This window comes from Podarcis cretensis (assembly GCF_951804945.1).
Source record: "Podarcis cretensis genome assembly, chromosome: 4".
NCBI classification, from domain to species: Eukaryota; Metazoa; Chordata; class Lepidosauria; order Squamata; family Lacertidae; genus Podarcis; species Podarcis cretensis.
In genome coordinates this window covers 25196709-25211695 of record NC_137173.1, presented here as the reverse complement: position 1 = coordinate 25211695, position 14987 = coordinate 25196709, and the positions used below count along the sequence as shown (strand labels likewise).

At 47.8% G+C, this 14987-nt stretch overlaps 1 protein-coding gene across 1 annotated transcript in view; it reads right to left on the bottom strand.

Moving 5' to 3' along the window:
- SGCG (sarcoglycan gamma) overlaps positions 1 to 1314 on the bottom strand; it is a 34314-nt gene extending 33000 nt beyond the window's left edge. Inside the window, exon 1 of the mRNA XM_079974115.1 lies at positions 1075 to 1314. The gene's annotated coding sequence lies outside the window, so the exon portion shown is untranslated. The remainder of the gene's footprint in view (positions 1 to 1074) is intronic.
- Positions 1315 to 14987: the final 13673 nt, after the last annotated feature.

Genomic DNA, 14987 nt, shown 5'->3' with positions numbered 1-14987 from the left:
TACATGCGCCAAGTGATCTGCTAAACTCAAGAAGCTCGTCTGTCAAATTATTTCAATCAACGGAATCAGGCATTCAGATTCTGTGTCTCCTCATATTCCGGATATGGTGTAGAAACACTGCACACTTAAGGCATGATGTTTCCAAAGGAAAGATGAATGTTTAGATTCTAAGCCATGGGGAAAACGATACTTCTGCAGTGATTAGTGTGAATGGTCAAGGGATATCGGGAAGTGGAGTGGGGAGAACTCGACATACAGTGGTACCTCGGGTTACATACGCTTCAGGTTACATACGCTTCAGGTTACAGACTCTGCTAACCCAGAAATAGTGCTTCAGGTTAAGAACTTTGCTTCAGGATGAGAACAGAAATTGTGCTCTGGTGGCGCAGCGGCAGCGGGAGGCCCCATTAGCTAAAGTGGTGCTTCAGGTTAAGAACAATTTCAGGTTAAGAACAGACCTCCAGAACGAATTAAGTATATAGTATGCCCAAGGAGCATCATCTGAATGTTTAGAAATAGTCCATATATCTCAACATGAAGGATAAAATAGGAAGGTGGGGAAAGTAAAATATAATAAGCTTCCCAGAAGAAGGGTGGGATAATATATATATATAATAAACAGGGGCAAAACTAGGCTTTATTTCACTCAGGTCAAAGAGCCAGTTTGACATTTGTACACACACGCAAACAGAGGCTGGGAGCCTCAATGGCGCCCCCTCTGGAAGCTTCACATGGGGCATAAAACACAGCTAGCCCCCCACCCCCGTAGCTATGGCTCTGTAATATAGAACAAGCCATCTGTGGGACTGCTGAATAACGAGGGACAGCTGTGTATGCAGCTGAGATGCGTGTGTGTGTGAAGGGTTGAAAGAGAGGGAGGATGCAGAAAAGGCAAGGCACCGTCAGGATGCATGCAACACGCGTGCGGTGCAACCCTATAAACACGTTTACTCAGAAGTAGGCGTCCTCTTAACCCAGGGGGGCTTACTCTCTCGTATTCCGTGCTTCGGACTGCCCTGTTATGAGGAGAGCGAAATGTGCCTCGGGGTCACAAGAAGTGGAGGGTGTTGTTACCTGCCGCTCCTCCTGCGAAGAGTCCCTTCCTTCCTTCTCTGGGAGGCTGGCACGAGGGCGACCCGGGGGCACCAGCCTCCTTCTTTTATTTATCCCGTCTCCCCGTCGGAAGCGGCGCCTTCCCAAAATGCGCGCCAAAAAACAACGCAGCAACCCCACAGGCAGCGTCTCTTCCGCCCGCCGCGGCGCCTTCCCGCCACTTCGGAGCAGGGCCAGGCGACCGGGCAGACACGCAGCGTCCCTCGCGCGGCGGCTGGGAGACCGAGCTGGCGGCTGCTCGTCTCCCGGCTGCGCCCTGGCGCGCGCGCCTCTGCTTTTCAGGAGAGCGGACCCCGCGCAGCCTCCGCCGGCCCGTGGGGGCGCCGAGGAGGAGCGCGCGCATTTGCTCGCTCCCACGCCGCCGGCTCCATAAGCCGAAGGGGAGTTGGGGAGCGGGGGAGAAGAAGGGTCCTATTCTTTGGTCGCAGAGCTGTAAAACCCAAGTTTCAATAACCTTAACCTGTGTTGATAACGAGGGTGGGATTTTTAACCGGGAGGAGTGTGTTTGTGGGTGTGTGCAATGGATATTAGGTTAAGTCCTAATGGGCACAGAAACATTAAAATTAATCGATGCAAGTTTATTATTAAAAAAAGAGGTTTATATACTGCAGCATGATCAGAGTGGTTCACAGCAATTGTACAGTTAACACACACACATACACACACACACGTTTAAATCAGAACTAATCAGCTAACTATTAGAGAACGAAATAAACAACTAAGACCAGCTAACTGTTATGGAAAGATGGACTGCATAAGCCTGACGAAATAGAAACCTTTCCAGCAGGTGTTTTAAAACTTGAAACTTCATCCGTTGATTTCAGTTGGTCCACCTGAGGATGATTAACAATGGACACACAATAGGTATGTTAATGTGCTAAGAGGAAGGAGTGCTTGGCAAATCCACACTGTGATCAACTCCCGCCAGGGAACCAATGTCCGCACTGTGGAAGGACGTGTGGATCCAGAATTGGCCTCCACAGTCACTTATGGCCTCATTGTTAAAACCATGTTTATGGAAGACAATCTTACTCGGCTACGAGTGATCACCAAAGAAGAAAGTTTAATATATATGTATATGTTTAATATATAGGTAAAGGTAAAGGTACCCCTGCCCGTACGGGCCAGTCTTGACAGACTCTGGGGTTGTGCGCCCATCTCACTTAAGAGGCCAGGGGCCAGCGCTGTCCGGAGACACTTCCGGGTCACGTGGCCAGCGTGACATCACTGCTCTGGCCAGAGCCAGAGCCAGAGCCAGAGCCGCACACGGAAACGCCGTTTACCTTCCCGCTGGTAAGCGGTCCCTATTTATCTACTTGCACCCGGAGGTGCTTTCGAACTGCTAGGTTGGCAGGCGCTGGGACCGAGCAGCGGGAGCGCACCCCGCCGCAGGGATTCGAACCGCCGACCTTTCGATCGGCAAGCCCTAGGCGCTGAGGCTTTAACCCACAGTGCCACCTGCGTCCCATATGTTTAATATATACATATATGTAATAAGCAATGCTTCACGTTTGTAAAATGCATACACCTATGACATATATTATAACAAATATATGATAAGAAACACTTTGCATATATGAAATACATACAAAACCTGCAGGGCTACAAGATAACAACAACAACAACAACAACAACAACATAATAATAATAATAATTTTTTATTTGTACCCCACCCATCTGGGCGGCTTCCACAGAGACCAAAAATACACTAAAATGTCACACATTAAAAACTTCCCAGAACTTAAGATGTCTTCTGAATGTCAGGTAGTTGTTTATCACTTTGACATCTGATGGGAGGGCGTTCCACAGGGCGGGCGCCACTACCGAGAAGGCCCTCTGCTGGTTCCCTGCAGCTTTGCTTCTCGTAATGAGGGAACCGCCAGAAGGCCCTCGGTGCTGGACCTCAGTGTCTGGGCGGAATGATGGGGGTGGATATGCTCCTTCAGGTACACTGGGCCGAGGCTGTTTAGGGCTTTAAAGGTCAACACCAACACTTTGAATTGTGCTTGGAAATGTACTGGGAGCCAATGTAGGTCTTTCAAGACCGGTGTTATGTGGTCTCGGCAGCTGCCCCCAGTCACTAGTCTAGCTGCCGCATTCTGGATGGTCCGTCCCTGTTAATTCACTCTGTTGTTGCCATACCAGGATTTCCAGAAGAATGCAACTGAAAATTGCACTCAAAGTGTTCATGATATTTTAAAAATCTCCAATAGACCTTTGTGGGAGACCATCATCCAAGGTGAGGAGTAAACAGAAAATATTTGAATAACCCGCTCTTTGTTTACTGTCTACTGTTGATATAAACTTTATAACCCCAGAAACCAAAGAAACCAATAAGATTTGGGTTCCAAGTTGTCCGAGTACCAAGGCATTTGAGAACCAAGGTACCACTGTATTGGGAGTTTGAACCCACTGTTTCTCAACAGAATCTGTGACCTGATATGTAGCTTTGCATGTTTAGATACGGACAAAAGTAAGTATTAGAAATGTTTCAATCAGCGCTCTCCCCTTATTCCTATTACGTATGTAATTGAAATCAATAGGATGCATGAATCTGCACTGCTGATTATATACAGTGGTACCTCGGGTTACATACGCTTCAGGTTACGCACTCCGCTAACCCAGAAATAGTGCTTCAGGTTAAGAACAGTTTCAGGTTAAGTACGGACCTCCGGAATGAATTAAGTACTTAACCCGAGGTACCACTGTACATCATAGTACTGTACACTGTACATCATATGGGTGGGGGTTAGGCTGAATGATACCTGAGCATGGGTGTAGCCAAGGGAGGGGCAGCTGCCTTCCCCTACATCAATAAAATTCAATAAAAATACATAGCAAACTGAGGTTCTTCCCCACCCCCCAACAAGAATCCTGGTATGTCCATGTGCCCGAGTCCTTTCTAATTCTTGGATCCAGCAAGAGCTAAAACCTAATGGATCATTCCACTGTTTAATGGCCCCTGATTATGGGTCCATTGTGTAAAAAAGGAAGTGGCTCTGCGCTCCCTCTCTCACCTGGATGGTAGTGAGAAGGACAATAGCCTCAGAGTGTGTGTTTGGGCTGGGCTACAAGCAAGAAGCAGCCAGCAACCTGAGCGTGAGTGGCATGCTTGATTTCTGCTTGAATCCAAAGCTGGGTCTATGGGAGAAGCAATACCTTCTAGGGTGTTAATGCTGCAAGCCCCTCCATCTTAGGCTCAGGTTGTATATATGTGTGTAAATAAACCATATATCCTAAAGACACCACAGTCTCCGCTGTCGCTCATTCAGTGGAAATCAAACCCTGGGTAACCCTCCGGAACCTTGCACTGCTCGGAGATTGGGGTGGCATGCAACAATATTGTCCCAGACTTAAGCTTCAGTTCAGCTTGTTGCATGTACTTTCAGACCATGCTCAAGGGCTAGTCATCAATACACGTTTAAGATACAAGTCCTGGGGAAAGATCAATGTGTAAATGAGTAGTCAATGCTTTCTAACTGTATTTCAAACCTCCCTGAGTTTCTAGTCATTGCCCGTTTTTCTTCTAGATGCTATTAGATTTTTTCTTTTAAAAAATCAAATTACTTTCTAAATGAGTTGTGGGCATTGATTTGTAAATCCTCATTATTTCACCTTCACTGGAGATTTTTATACAGTACTGTTTTGCACAGATTTCCAAATGCTAATGGATACTTTCACTGCTGGTTCCTTCAGGACCTTGGTGTGTAAGTCAGCAACTTTTGCTGTCTAAAAATCATTACAGTTGGTCAAATAGTTTCACTCTGCTTTTTTTTCCTGTCAAACCCGACTCCTTTCTCACCAGTTGTCCTGACTAGTATTTTCATGAAGCTTAGATGCAAGTCCCTTCTCTACTGCCTGAATCTCAGATCACTGTACAGTGGTACCTCGGGTTACATACTCTTCAGGTTACATATGCTTCAGGTTACAGACTCCGCTAACCCAGAAATAGTGCTTCAGGTTAAGAACTTTGCTTCAGGATAAGAACAGAAATTGGGCTCCGGCGGCGCGGCGGCAGCAGGAGGCCCCATTAGCTAAAGTGGTGCTTCAGGTTAAGAACAGTTTCAGGTTAAGAACGGACCTCCAGAACGAATTAAGTTCTTAACCCGAGGTACCACTGTATATGCTATTCAGCTGCAGAACTGTGAGCTAAATTCTGTTATCTGCAAAATAAATTAGTATTTCACAGGGGAAACCAGCAGAAAGGAACAGGAATACCAAAAAAATGCAGATTTTTTTTTTTGGCCTTGATATAAATGATCCATGATTGGGCACAATAGCTTCAATTTTGATTCAGGCAATATTAAAGTTTCTCTTGAGTGCTCCCTTGCAGGGCTTCTGCTTCACTCGATTATGATTCATGGACGCTAATGGATTTGCCTATCATCTCTCCTCAAATATCTAGCCAATATGAACACAGAATTCAGTATTAGCCAAATAGTTGCATTCCTCTGTTTTGCAGACTGTGTTTCTCAATATAGAGATCCTTTTTTATTGTGCATGCATGATAATTTGTGCTTGTGATGCTATTGGGGTGGTCATAAGCAAACCCCACTTTTAATACTGTTTGCACCCGCAAAGGTTTTGGGGCAGTCCTACTGCTTCATTTCCAATCAGTGCACATCCTATAACTTCCTGATGAAATCCCACGACTTTCTACACCACAATTGTTCTGGTCTTTTTTTCTTTCTTTTGTCTCGCTTTTTTTTGTGCTATACCCCTCCAGACAGCAATAACTTGGGGAAGCATTGGAGAATAAAGCAGAATAAATCCACTACTAATCCACCATTACTGTGCATTCTACTAGGTCTTGACAATAATGTACAGCCAGGGGTCAACACACTTTTTCAGCAGGGGGCCGGTCCACTGTCCCTCAGACCTTGTGGGGGGGGGGGTTGGACTATATTTTTTTGGGGGGGGGGGAATGAATGAATTCCTATGCCCCACAAATAACCCAGAGATGCATTTTAAATAAAAGCACACATTCTACTCATGTAAAAACACAAGGCAGGCCCCACAAATAACCCAGAGATGCATTTTAAATAAAAGCACACATTCTACTCATGTAAAAACACCAGGCAGGCCCCACAAACAACCCAGAGATGCATTTTAAATAAAAGGGCACATTCTACTCATATAAAAACACGCTGATTCCCGGACCGTCCGTGGGCCGGATTTAGAAGGCAATTGGGCCAGATCTGGCCCCCGGGCCTTAGTTTGCCTACCCATGAGCTACATGCAGCTTCTTCCATCCCTTGTAGCATGTGGAGGCATTTAGGTTGGGAAAGAGGACAGGGCGCAGTTCTACTTCTGGTGGGGGTTAGGCAATTGGTAGCCAGTGTGAGGCCCCAAATCGGGCATTTTGGGGACAGGGCAGACACAGCCTTGGATTCACCAGATTAAAATCACTCCATTTCCCTTAGAGGCATTTTACCCATGGAATTCTGGAGCACTGGTTACAAAAAGGAATGAACGCTCCTCCCCTATCATGGCCGGCGCAAGACATCAGGGCTTTGGAAATAGTCATTCATCCACCACTCCCCTACCCATCCTGCTTTGCAGGGGTGCCAACTTGAATAAAATACCGCGGGGCCCAGGTAAGTCCTGCCCTGCATAATTGATCACATGACATGGTGCATGCACCATGGCAAAGCCCATCAACTTTAGGGGATGTGTGTTGAAGATTCATTGGCCCCTAGGAGCTGGCTCCTCTGCTGTTTTGGGTTGCTCTGTATAAACCAGGAAGTACTAGAGTAGCTCTACTGTACTCAAAATGCAAGTTATGCATCCCACACCAGAGCACCTGGGTGGCTGTGTTAAGATCAGCTTGATACACAGATGGGTTTGCCCTCTGCAAAGTGCTTCTTTGAACCATATATGCATTAGACACTTGCGTTACATATGGATTTGGCTAAACCAGTGCCTTGATCGCTGCTGCTACAGACACGAGGAGGTCCCTCGGAAGATTAAACAAGTCCTAGGCTAAAAATAGCCTATAAAATTCTAGTATTTAAATAATTTAGTTCAATCAAAGTTTATAGGTATTTCAAAAACTCTATTTCCTCTTACTCTGATAATAGCTAAGCGAGTGAGGAATGGAAGGATTTGCATATTCTTGTTAGCACCTGTCAGACAGCAACCTGCTAAGCTATTAGCCCCAAGTTGGCAAATCTAACAGAATCATAGCAATATTCTGACTTCCCATGTCATTACTATTGTCTTCAAAGGAATCTAGAGGGCATGTTTTCCGAATGTTTGGGAGGCACTGTGGAATAGGCATGTCTTCTCTGTAGGGCATTCCTTGCAATATTCAATAGCTTCATAGCAAACACTGGGAAAAAAACCCTTATATCTTCACACAGCTATAACTTCATATTGCTCCACTGGCCAAGGTGACTGGCAGCGGAGTCTTATTACCTTAGTTTCCCTGTGGTGGCTTGTTAGCAATTAGATAGAGCCCAGAAGGCAGCCAGCACTTCTAAGGGGGAATTACCCAGGTCATAACTCTGCTGCTCTCTTTCAATGCTAAGCCAAAAAGCCCCTGAAAAAAAAAGCTATGGTTTGAGTGTTAGGGTAGAGATAGTACCTCTGATGGCGGACATGTCAGGCTTCTTCTGAGCTAGTTTGTCCACCTTTGTCCTCACTTGCACTCAGCTCTCATCTGTCGCTCCTAGAAGCTGTCTGTATGCAACAGCAGCCACACACTGGGAAGCAGGGGCAAACAAAGGTTTCGTGACACCAGGGTGTTAGAATTCCTGATCCATGATTGCAGTCATGGGATTTTTGTCTATCACATGATGGTATATGTTTTGACTCCACGGAGTGGGAAGTGACGGAGACAGGATGTTTGTGTTACTGTGTTCCATGAAGTGGGACTATTGTCCTTTGCTCTTTCACTCTTTGCTGTTTGATGCTAGAGAGAGAGGGAGCCATGTTGCAGTGCTCTGTGTGTGTTAATACGTAAATAAAGTAGATTAGCCAAAATGCTGAGTTGCTGGGGTTCTGTCACGCGCATAGTGCGCAAACTCTGCAGATCCCTAAGTGTGCCGGTGTCGGATGGCATTGGTCGCTGTCATGTTTGGGCTGAAGAAAGCTTATGAAGCTCCCGAACGATCGTTCAGGAGGGAGGGAACATGTCAGTTGGGCATGTGTCTCTGCCAGGGTCCTACTTGAGTGTAAGCTGAACTCCTGACACAGGGGTGGGGTTTTGCTACGTAGGGCGCATGTGTGGGTCGCTATGTATGATGTATGCGCCGTACGTAGCAACGCCGCACATGCGCTGTACATAGCAGTTTGCTGGCGCCATACGGACAGTGCCGGGATCCCTCCGTTGCTGCTACAACTGCGAACAGAGAATCCTCTACATGTGGCTGTAGCGGTGACTGAGGGATCCCACTGCCATCTGTACGGTGCTGGAGTGGCGCTGGCAGCAAACCGCTATGTACAGCACATGTGCAGCATTGTTATGTACAGTGCATGTGTGCGATGCCACACATGTGCTATACATAGCGATTTACTGCCAGTGCTGGGATCCTCTGCTCGCGGCTGCAGCATGGAGGATTCTCCACATGCAGCTATGGCGACGCAATGGCTGCTTGTGCCGCTGCGAGTCCCTGCGGGGTGCCTTCTTATTACCCCCCAGATATGGCACCTGGGGTGCACTGCCCCCCCTTGTAATGCCACTGCTGGGAAGCGGCTTTCTGGCGGGATAAACCAGCTGAGGATAGCCGATGGGTCACAAACCCTCAGTGAGGCTCTGGTGAGACCAACAGTGAGTTCAATGGCAGTTTCTTCACGTGCTGTAGAGGAAAGTGGGGTGCAGATGGGAAGGCAGCCCATCCAGGAGAAGGAAATATCTGATCCTAAACCTCTGCTCTCTTGTGGGACATCTTTGGGAGAAGAAACAGCTAAGGAGTAAAAAAGAAACCCTACACAAATCCATAGTGGCGCCCCTAAGACAATTATGGCACCTTGTCTGCCTTCTCTCAGCAATTCCTGAAGCCAGGCTGGTGCCAAACATATCGCTCTCCTTTCCTTTGGACCACCATCAGTGAGGCCAGGAGGGGCATCTTGTCATCTGGGCAGCCCATGACCTCCATACACACTGCCCAGGTTTTGTCCCCAGAGAGGTCACTTTGGTGCTGCGAATGCAGCAAAAACAACAGAGTTTGACCCCTGAGGTGCACTTCATTGTCTCTCGAGGCAGACGGATGCCAACAAGCTCATCATGGCCACAGAGTCAGTGCAGGCAGAACATGGTTAGGAAACAGGGATTTCCCTCCAGTGTTCTAATACACATCCCTGCCCCTCCATCCTTCCTCGCCAGGGATGTTGGGATACTGCCAGGGAGACATCAGCCATCAAGGCCCCACGTCGATTCCGGACAATCCATCAATCTCCCGTAGACACGCAGTATCATTCAATTAGCGACACGAGTTCCAGAAATAGCTTGCCACATTCCAGAGCTGGTGCACGCTCTATCAGCAGATAATGCACAGTGAAAGATGCATGCAGGAGAGCATTATTTACAACTTTATTCAGCGTTGGTCAGAACAAAGAAAACATGACTGCCTGCTTCAATGTCTCAGGCACAGAGAGAAAACGAAAGCATAGACACAACAGAAACATCCTGTGAACAGGAAATATGCAGGCTGTGACACAAACATCCTGCTCCCTTTTAAGGTGGAACGGAAATATCTTAACTTCCTCCCCCTTTCCGTGTAACCTGTAGTACCTGTGGTTCAACCCAATTGCAACCTCTGTACATAAACCTTAAGTTGTTCTCTGTTAACAACCTTAGACAACAGATCAGCAGGAATTTCATATCCTGCAATGTAGGACGCCTGAATGAGTCCTTTCTGAATACACTCTCTTGCACGATGTAGCTTAATCTGCAAGTACTTGGTTCTTTGCTTGCAACTCTCTGAGTTCAGCAAAGCCAAACAGGATCTATTGTCTTGATACACTTGTATAGGACATTTCACAGAAACCCCAATGTCCTTAAACAGTTGCATCAACCATTCACAATCCATGAGTGAAAATGACAGAGCATTGAGTTCTGCTTCACAGGAACTTAGGCTTACTGTCATCTGCTTCTTGCACAGGCAGTCAAACAGACAGTGGTTGTACATGTAGCACACTCCAGAAGTGCTTGTACCATCTGTGGTGTCACTTCCAAAACTAGCATCTGCAAAGATTTCAAGACCTCCAGTCTTCTGACTGGTCAACCTCAGCCTGTAGTGCAAAGTCCCTTTCAAATAGCGGGCTATGTGCTTCAGAGCTTTCCAATCCTGAACAGTAGGATTATTAGCATGTCTGCTAAGCAGGTTAGTGCTTACAGCTGTGTCAGGTCTTGAGCATCTAGCAATGAAATTCAACTTGCCTAGAATGCATCTGTACAGCGTATTGTCAGAAAACGCTTCAGCAGTACTATCTACCTGGTAACCTGTCACCATCGGTGTGTCTGCTGGGTTTGCATCAACCAAATTCAACCTAGTTAATACATCAGCAATTTTCTGTGTTTGGTGTACCAGAAAATTACCTGCTTGGTCCCTCTCCACCTGCAGAGAAAGATAGTTGGATACCTCACCAAGATCCTTCATGTCAAAGTGCTCCTTCAGCTGAGCGAGGGTGCTTTGGTAGAAAGCCTGATTCTTCCAAAACATCAGAAGATCATCAACAAAACATAAACAATAGTTTGTTTTGCCCCTCCTCCTTGACAAACACACATGGATCAGCTTTGCCCTGGTGAAAACCTAGAGAAAGCAACGTCTCAGTGAGTTTTGTGTTCCAACACCTGGCACTCTGCTTGAGACCATTTAAGGATTTCCGAAGTTTACAGACCATTCCCTTCTGTATCTGCATTCCATCAGGTGGAAGCATGTACAGCTCCTCCCCCAAAATCCCGTACAAAAAGGCTGTATTAATGTCATGATGGGAAACATGCAGTTTCTCCTCTGCAGCAATCTTGAGCATTAGCCGAATGCTCTCATATTTGACGGTGGGAGAGTAGGTCTCGTGGTAATCCTGTCCTGGTACCTGTGAAAAACCTCTGGCAACCAATCTGGCTTTGTGTCTGACAACTTTGCCATTCTGGTCTGTCTTGGCCTTGAAGACCCATTTGCTGCCAACCAGTCTCATTCCTGGGACTACTGGTACCAGTTCCCAAGTTTGGTTCCTGTTCAAGGAATCAACTTCAGCCTTCAAGGCATTAAGCCAAGGCTCAGCATCTTTAGAGGTTAACTCCTGAACCTCTTTGAAACTTGAAGGTTCCCACACCTTCTCTGAGCTACTAAGAACAGCAGTTGCTGTCTTAGCAAACTCATCAGCAAATCTCTTTGGAGGTCTGCCTTTGGTCGCCCTTTCAGATCTGCGTACTAGACGCAAGTCTTCTGGACTCATCTCCTCCTTCTTAGGAGAAAAGTGACCAATGGTGAACAGTGGTTCTTCCAGTTCATTGTCAGACGCATCAGATGGTCTGACTGACGCCTTTGCACTCTTATAGTCTGCTGTGTCATCACTGTCGCTGACACCAGCAGCAGCGCCGCCCACTGAGCTGGAATACGAACGCTGATCATCATCACCATCCTCAGCTTCCTCTTCTACCTCAACATCATCTGCTTTTTTCACATCACCTTCATCCTCCTCTGGGTAACTGGAAAATTCCCACATTTCCCCCCCACTTAGGATTGTACTCAACACTCTTTGTGAACTTAATGGACTTAGAGTCAGTCATCCATACTCTGTATGCACCTTTTTCGTACCCCATGAACAAACCATGTGCTCCACGCTTCCCAAGCTTGTTGCTCTGTGGGGTGTGTACCTACATGTCAGAACCAAAGATTCTCATGTGCTTGACGTAAGGTTTCTTACCAAACATCTTCTCATAGGGAGTACAACCAATAGGTCAGTGTTTCCCAACCTTTTTTGGGCAAAGGCACACTTGTTTCATGAAAAACATCTCGAGGCACACCACCATTAGAAAATGTTTAAAAAATTAACTCTGTGCCTATATTGACTATATATAAAGTAACTCTCTTTAATAGGAATCAAATAAACACAAAGAAAGTATTTTATAATTACTTTATTATGAAATAGTAAGTAAACAGAAATATGAAAAATTATAAAATACTTTATTCAGTGCGCCTTTTGTCCCTCTCCTCGAAATGCTCCAACTCAATGTTCCTCCGCGGGCTGGCCATTGGAGAGCCGTGTCGCCCACACCACAGCCCAATACAATATGAACCCTCCCCTCGCAAGCGGCAACCCCTCCACACTCCCCACCTTAAGCCTCCACAGGCGCCCTGCCCAAAGAGATGCCCGCCCGCGCGCGAGGGGATCCTTTACCTCAGCATCCCGCCAAAAAAAAAAAAAAAAAGAGGGCGGGAGACTGCGGTCCCTCAGAGGCTGGGCGTTAGGAAGAAGCAGCCGCCTTCATCCAAGCAGGAGCAGCAGCAGCTGTAGCTGTAGTAGCGCCAAGCTGTGCCGGGGACTCCGTGCCCATGAGGGGAGGGAGGGGAGAGAGAGGAGAGGCAGCAGGTCGCCCTCTTAAGTCACGCGCGCGCAGGCACCACCACGCATCCCTGGCGCCCTCTTGCAGAGCCCCTGCTCAGCACCTCCCGCCTCGGGGACGCCCGTCATGAGCCGCTGAGAGGCCGCCAAGCCTCCAGGCTGCTCCCATTCAGCCTTAGGCACGCGCCCGCCTCGGGGAAAGCGGTGCTGGGAGGCGGAGAGAGAGAGAGAGAGAGAGGAAGCCACTGGCCGCGTCCCACCCTCAGTCAGTCGGCTCGGAGCTACTGAGGAGAGGGAGGTGGGGACGACGGCGCGTCTGTTCCGCTCGGGGCCAGCGCGCCCCCGCCCCTCTCTCCAGAATCCCCAACTAAATACGATGCGCTAAGGGAGGGGGGAGAACCCACCCACAAAGAGGACGCCTTTCTGCAGGGCGCCTAAGGCCTCTCGCCGCCCGACTCGCCCGCCTCCCTCCCACGGCACACCAGGCAACGTCTCGCGGCACACTAGTGTGCCGCGGAACACTGGTTGGGAAACACTGCAATAGGTGATGACAGTCTGCGATTATAGGTGTAAACAAACATTGACAAAGCCTCCCCCCAATACTTCTCAGGGAGATTGGCATCATGCAACAAGGTTTTTAGGCCTTGAAGCAAAGTCTGATTTGCTCGCTCCGCAAGTCCATTCATCCATGGCGATCTAGGCGTTGACAAGTCGTGCTGGATTCCCTTCTCAGGCAGGAAAGCTTCAAACTGCTGAGAAGTGAATTCCCCGCCTTGATCAGTAAAGAGACAGCCGATACGCTTACTGTGAACATTCTCCAACCAAGCACAGAATGCCTTGAACCTAGAAAATGCTTCCGATTTCTGCTGGAGCATAAACACATGAATGTACCTGGAAAAAGAATCAATTAGAACCATGAAGTACCTTGCTCCACCCAAAGAGGGAGCAAGTGGACCAGCCAGGTCTGCGTGGACTAGCTGGTAGGGTTTAGAAGCCTGCCTGCTAGACTCCTTGCCTTTTGGAGCAACCTTCACCTTGTTCTCTGCACAAGATACACATTTCATGTGAAACTTACAGGGTTTGATGTTCAAACCCTGAACCAATCCAGGCATCTTGGCCAGCGCCTGCCTAGACATGTGACAAAATCTTCGATGTGCTTCATGAATGCATCCTGCATGAAGAACTTTGTTAGTTTGTGCAACACAACAAGAATCAACATTAGACACAGTAACAGCACCATTGTCATAAGTTATACAGAACAAACCATCTATAAACTTTGCATGCAAAATGTCCTCTTTGCCTTTCCTGATGACACAGACGCTCCTCTTGAAGGAAATCTCAAAGCCACGCCCAGTCAGCTGTGGGACACTGAGCAAAATGTCCTCTTTGCCTTTCCTGATGACACAGACATTCCTCTTGAAGGAAATCTCAAAGCCACGCCCAGTCAGCTGTGGGACACTGAGCAAATTGTCTGCAGCACCTGGAACATAAAGTACATCTTTGATGGTTGTATGCAGACTTGCCAGTTTCACAGTCCCAACTCCTGCGATTCGCAACATCTTTCCATCAGCCTGGCGGATCTCTCCGTCTTGAGGTGTGAAGGAGATAAACAGATGCTTATCTTTTGCCAGATGGCGGGTGCATCCAGAATCTACAATAAATCTGGCCTTGGCCTTTGGAGCAGCTTTTCCAGCAAGCAAAACCTTGTTTTCCACCGGTGTGGGCTTTTGCTGCTTGCCCCCCTGCTCCTGGCCATCAAACTTGCCTTCGGCTTTTGGAGAAGCAGTGCCAGCAAACAAAGCCTTGTTTTCCACTGGCGTGGGCTTTCCACCCCCCTTCTACTTCGGGCCATCTGCAGGCATCTGTCTCTGTTTACTTCTGGCCTTCCGGCCTCTGCAAAGATGACCTTGGCTCTCATGGGAAAGAGAGCTCTCAGCTACCGACTCCTTGGCTCCCCCTGGAGGCTGGAATGCTGCCTGGGATGACATCACAGTCAGCTCCCCCTGCAGCTTGCAACCGGTGCCCTCGGCATCCCTGCAAACACTCTCATTCTGGGAAACAGCCAGGACCTCCGACGCAGTCAAACTCAGGGCTGGGATGACTGGCAGATGGGCTATCTTCTAAGCATTCCAGCTAGTGTGGCAATTTCCTCCAGAGAGACGGACAAGACTATTACGTCTATGGCCCTTGAATCTTGGGCCCTCCATCTATCTGTCAGAGGAACTGGAGGGGCTTCACACACAGTATGCCACACTCCAAACTGACGAAGTAGACTCTCACAGCAACTTGCCCAAGTCTCATAATTGTGCCGATTTAACTTTGGGCACTCAGTGCCATCATCTGAGGCTTGGAAAAACTCCATT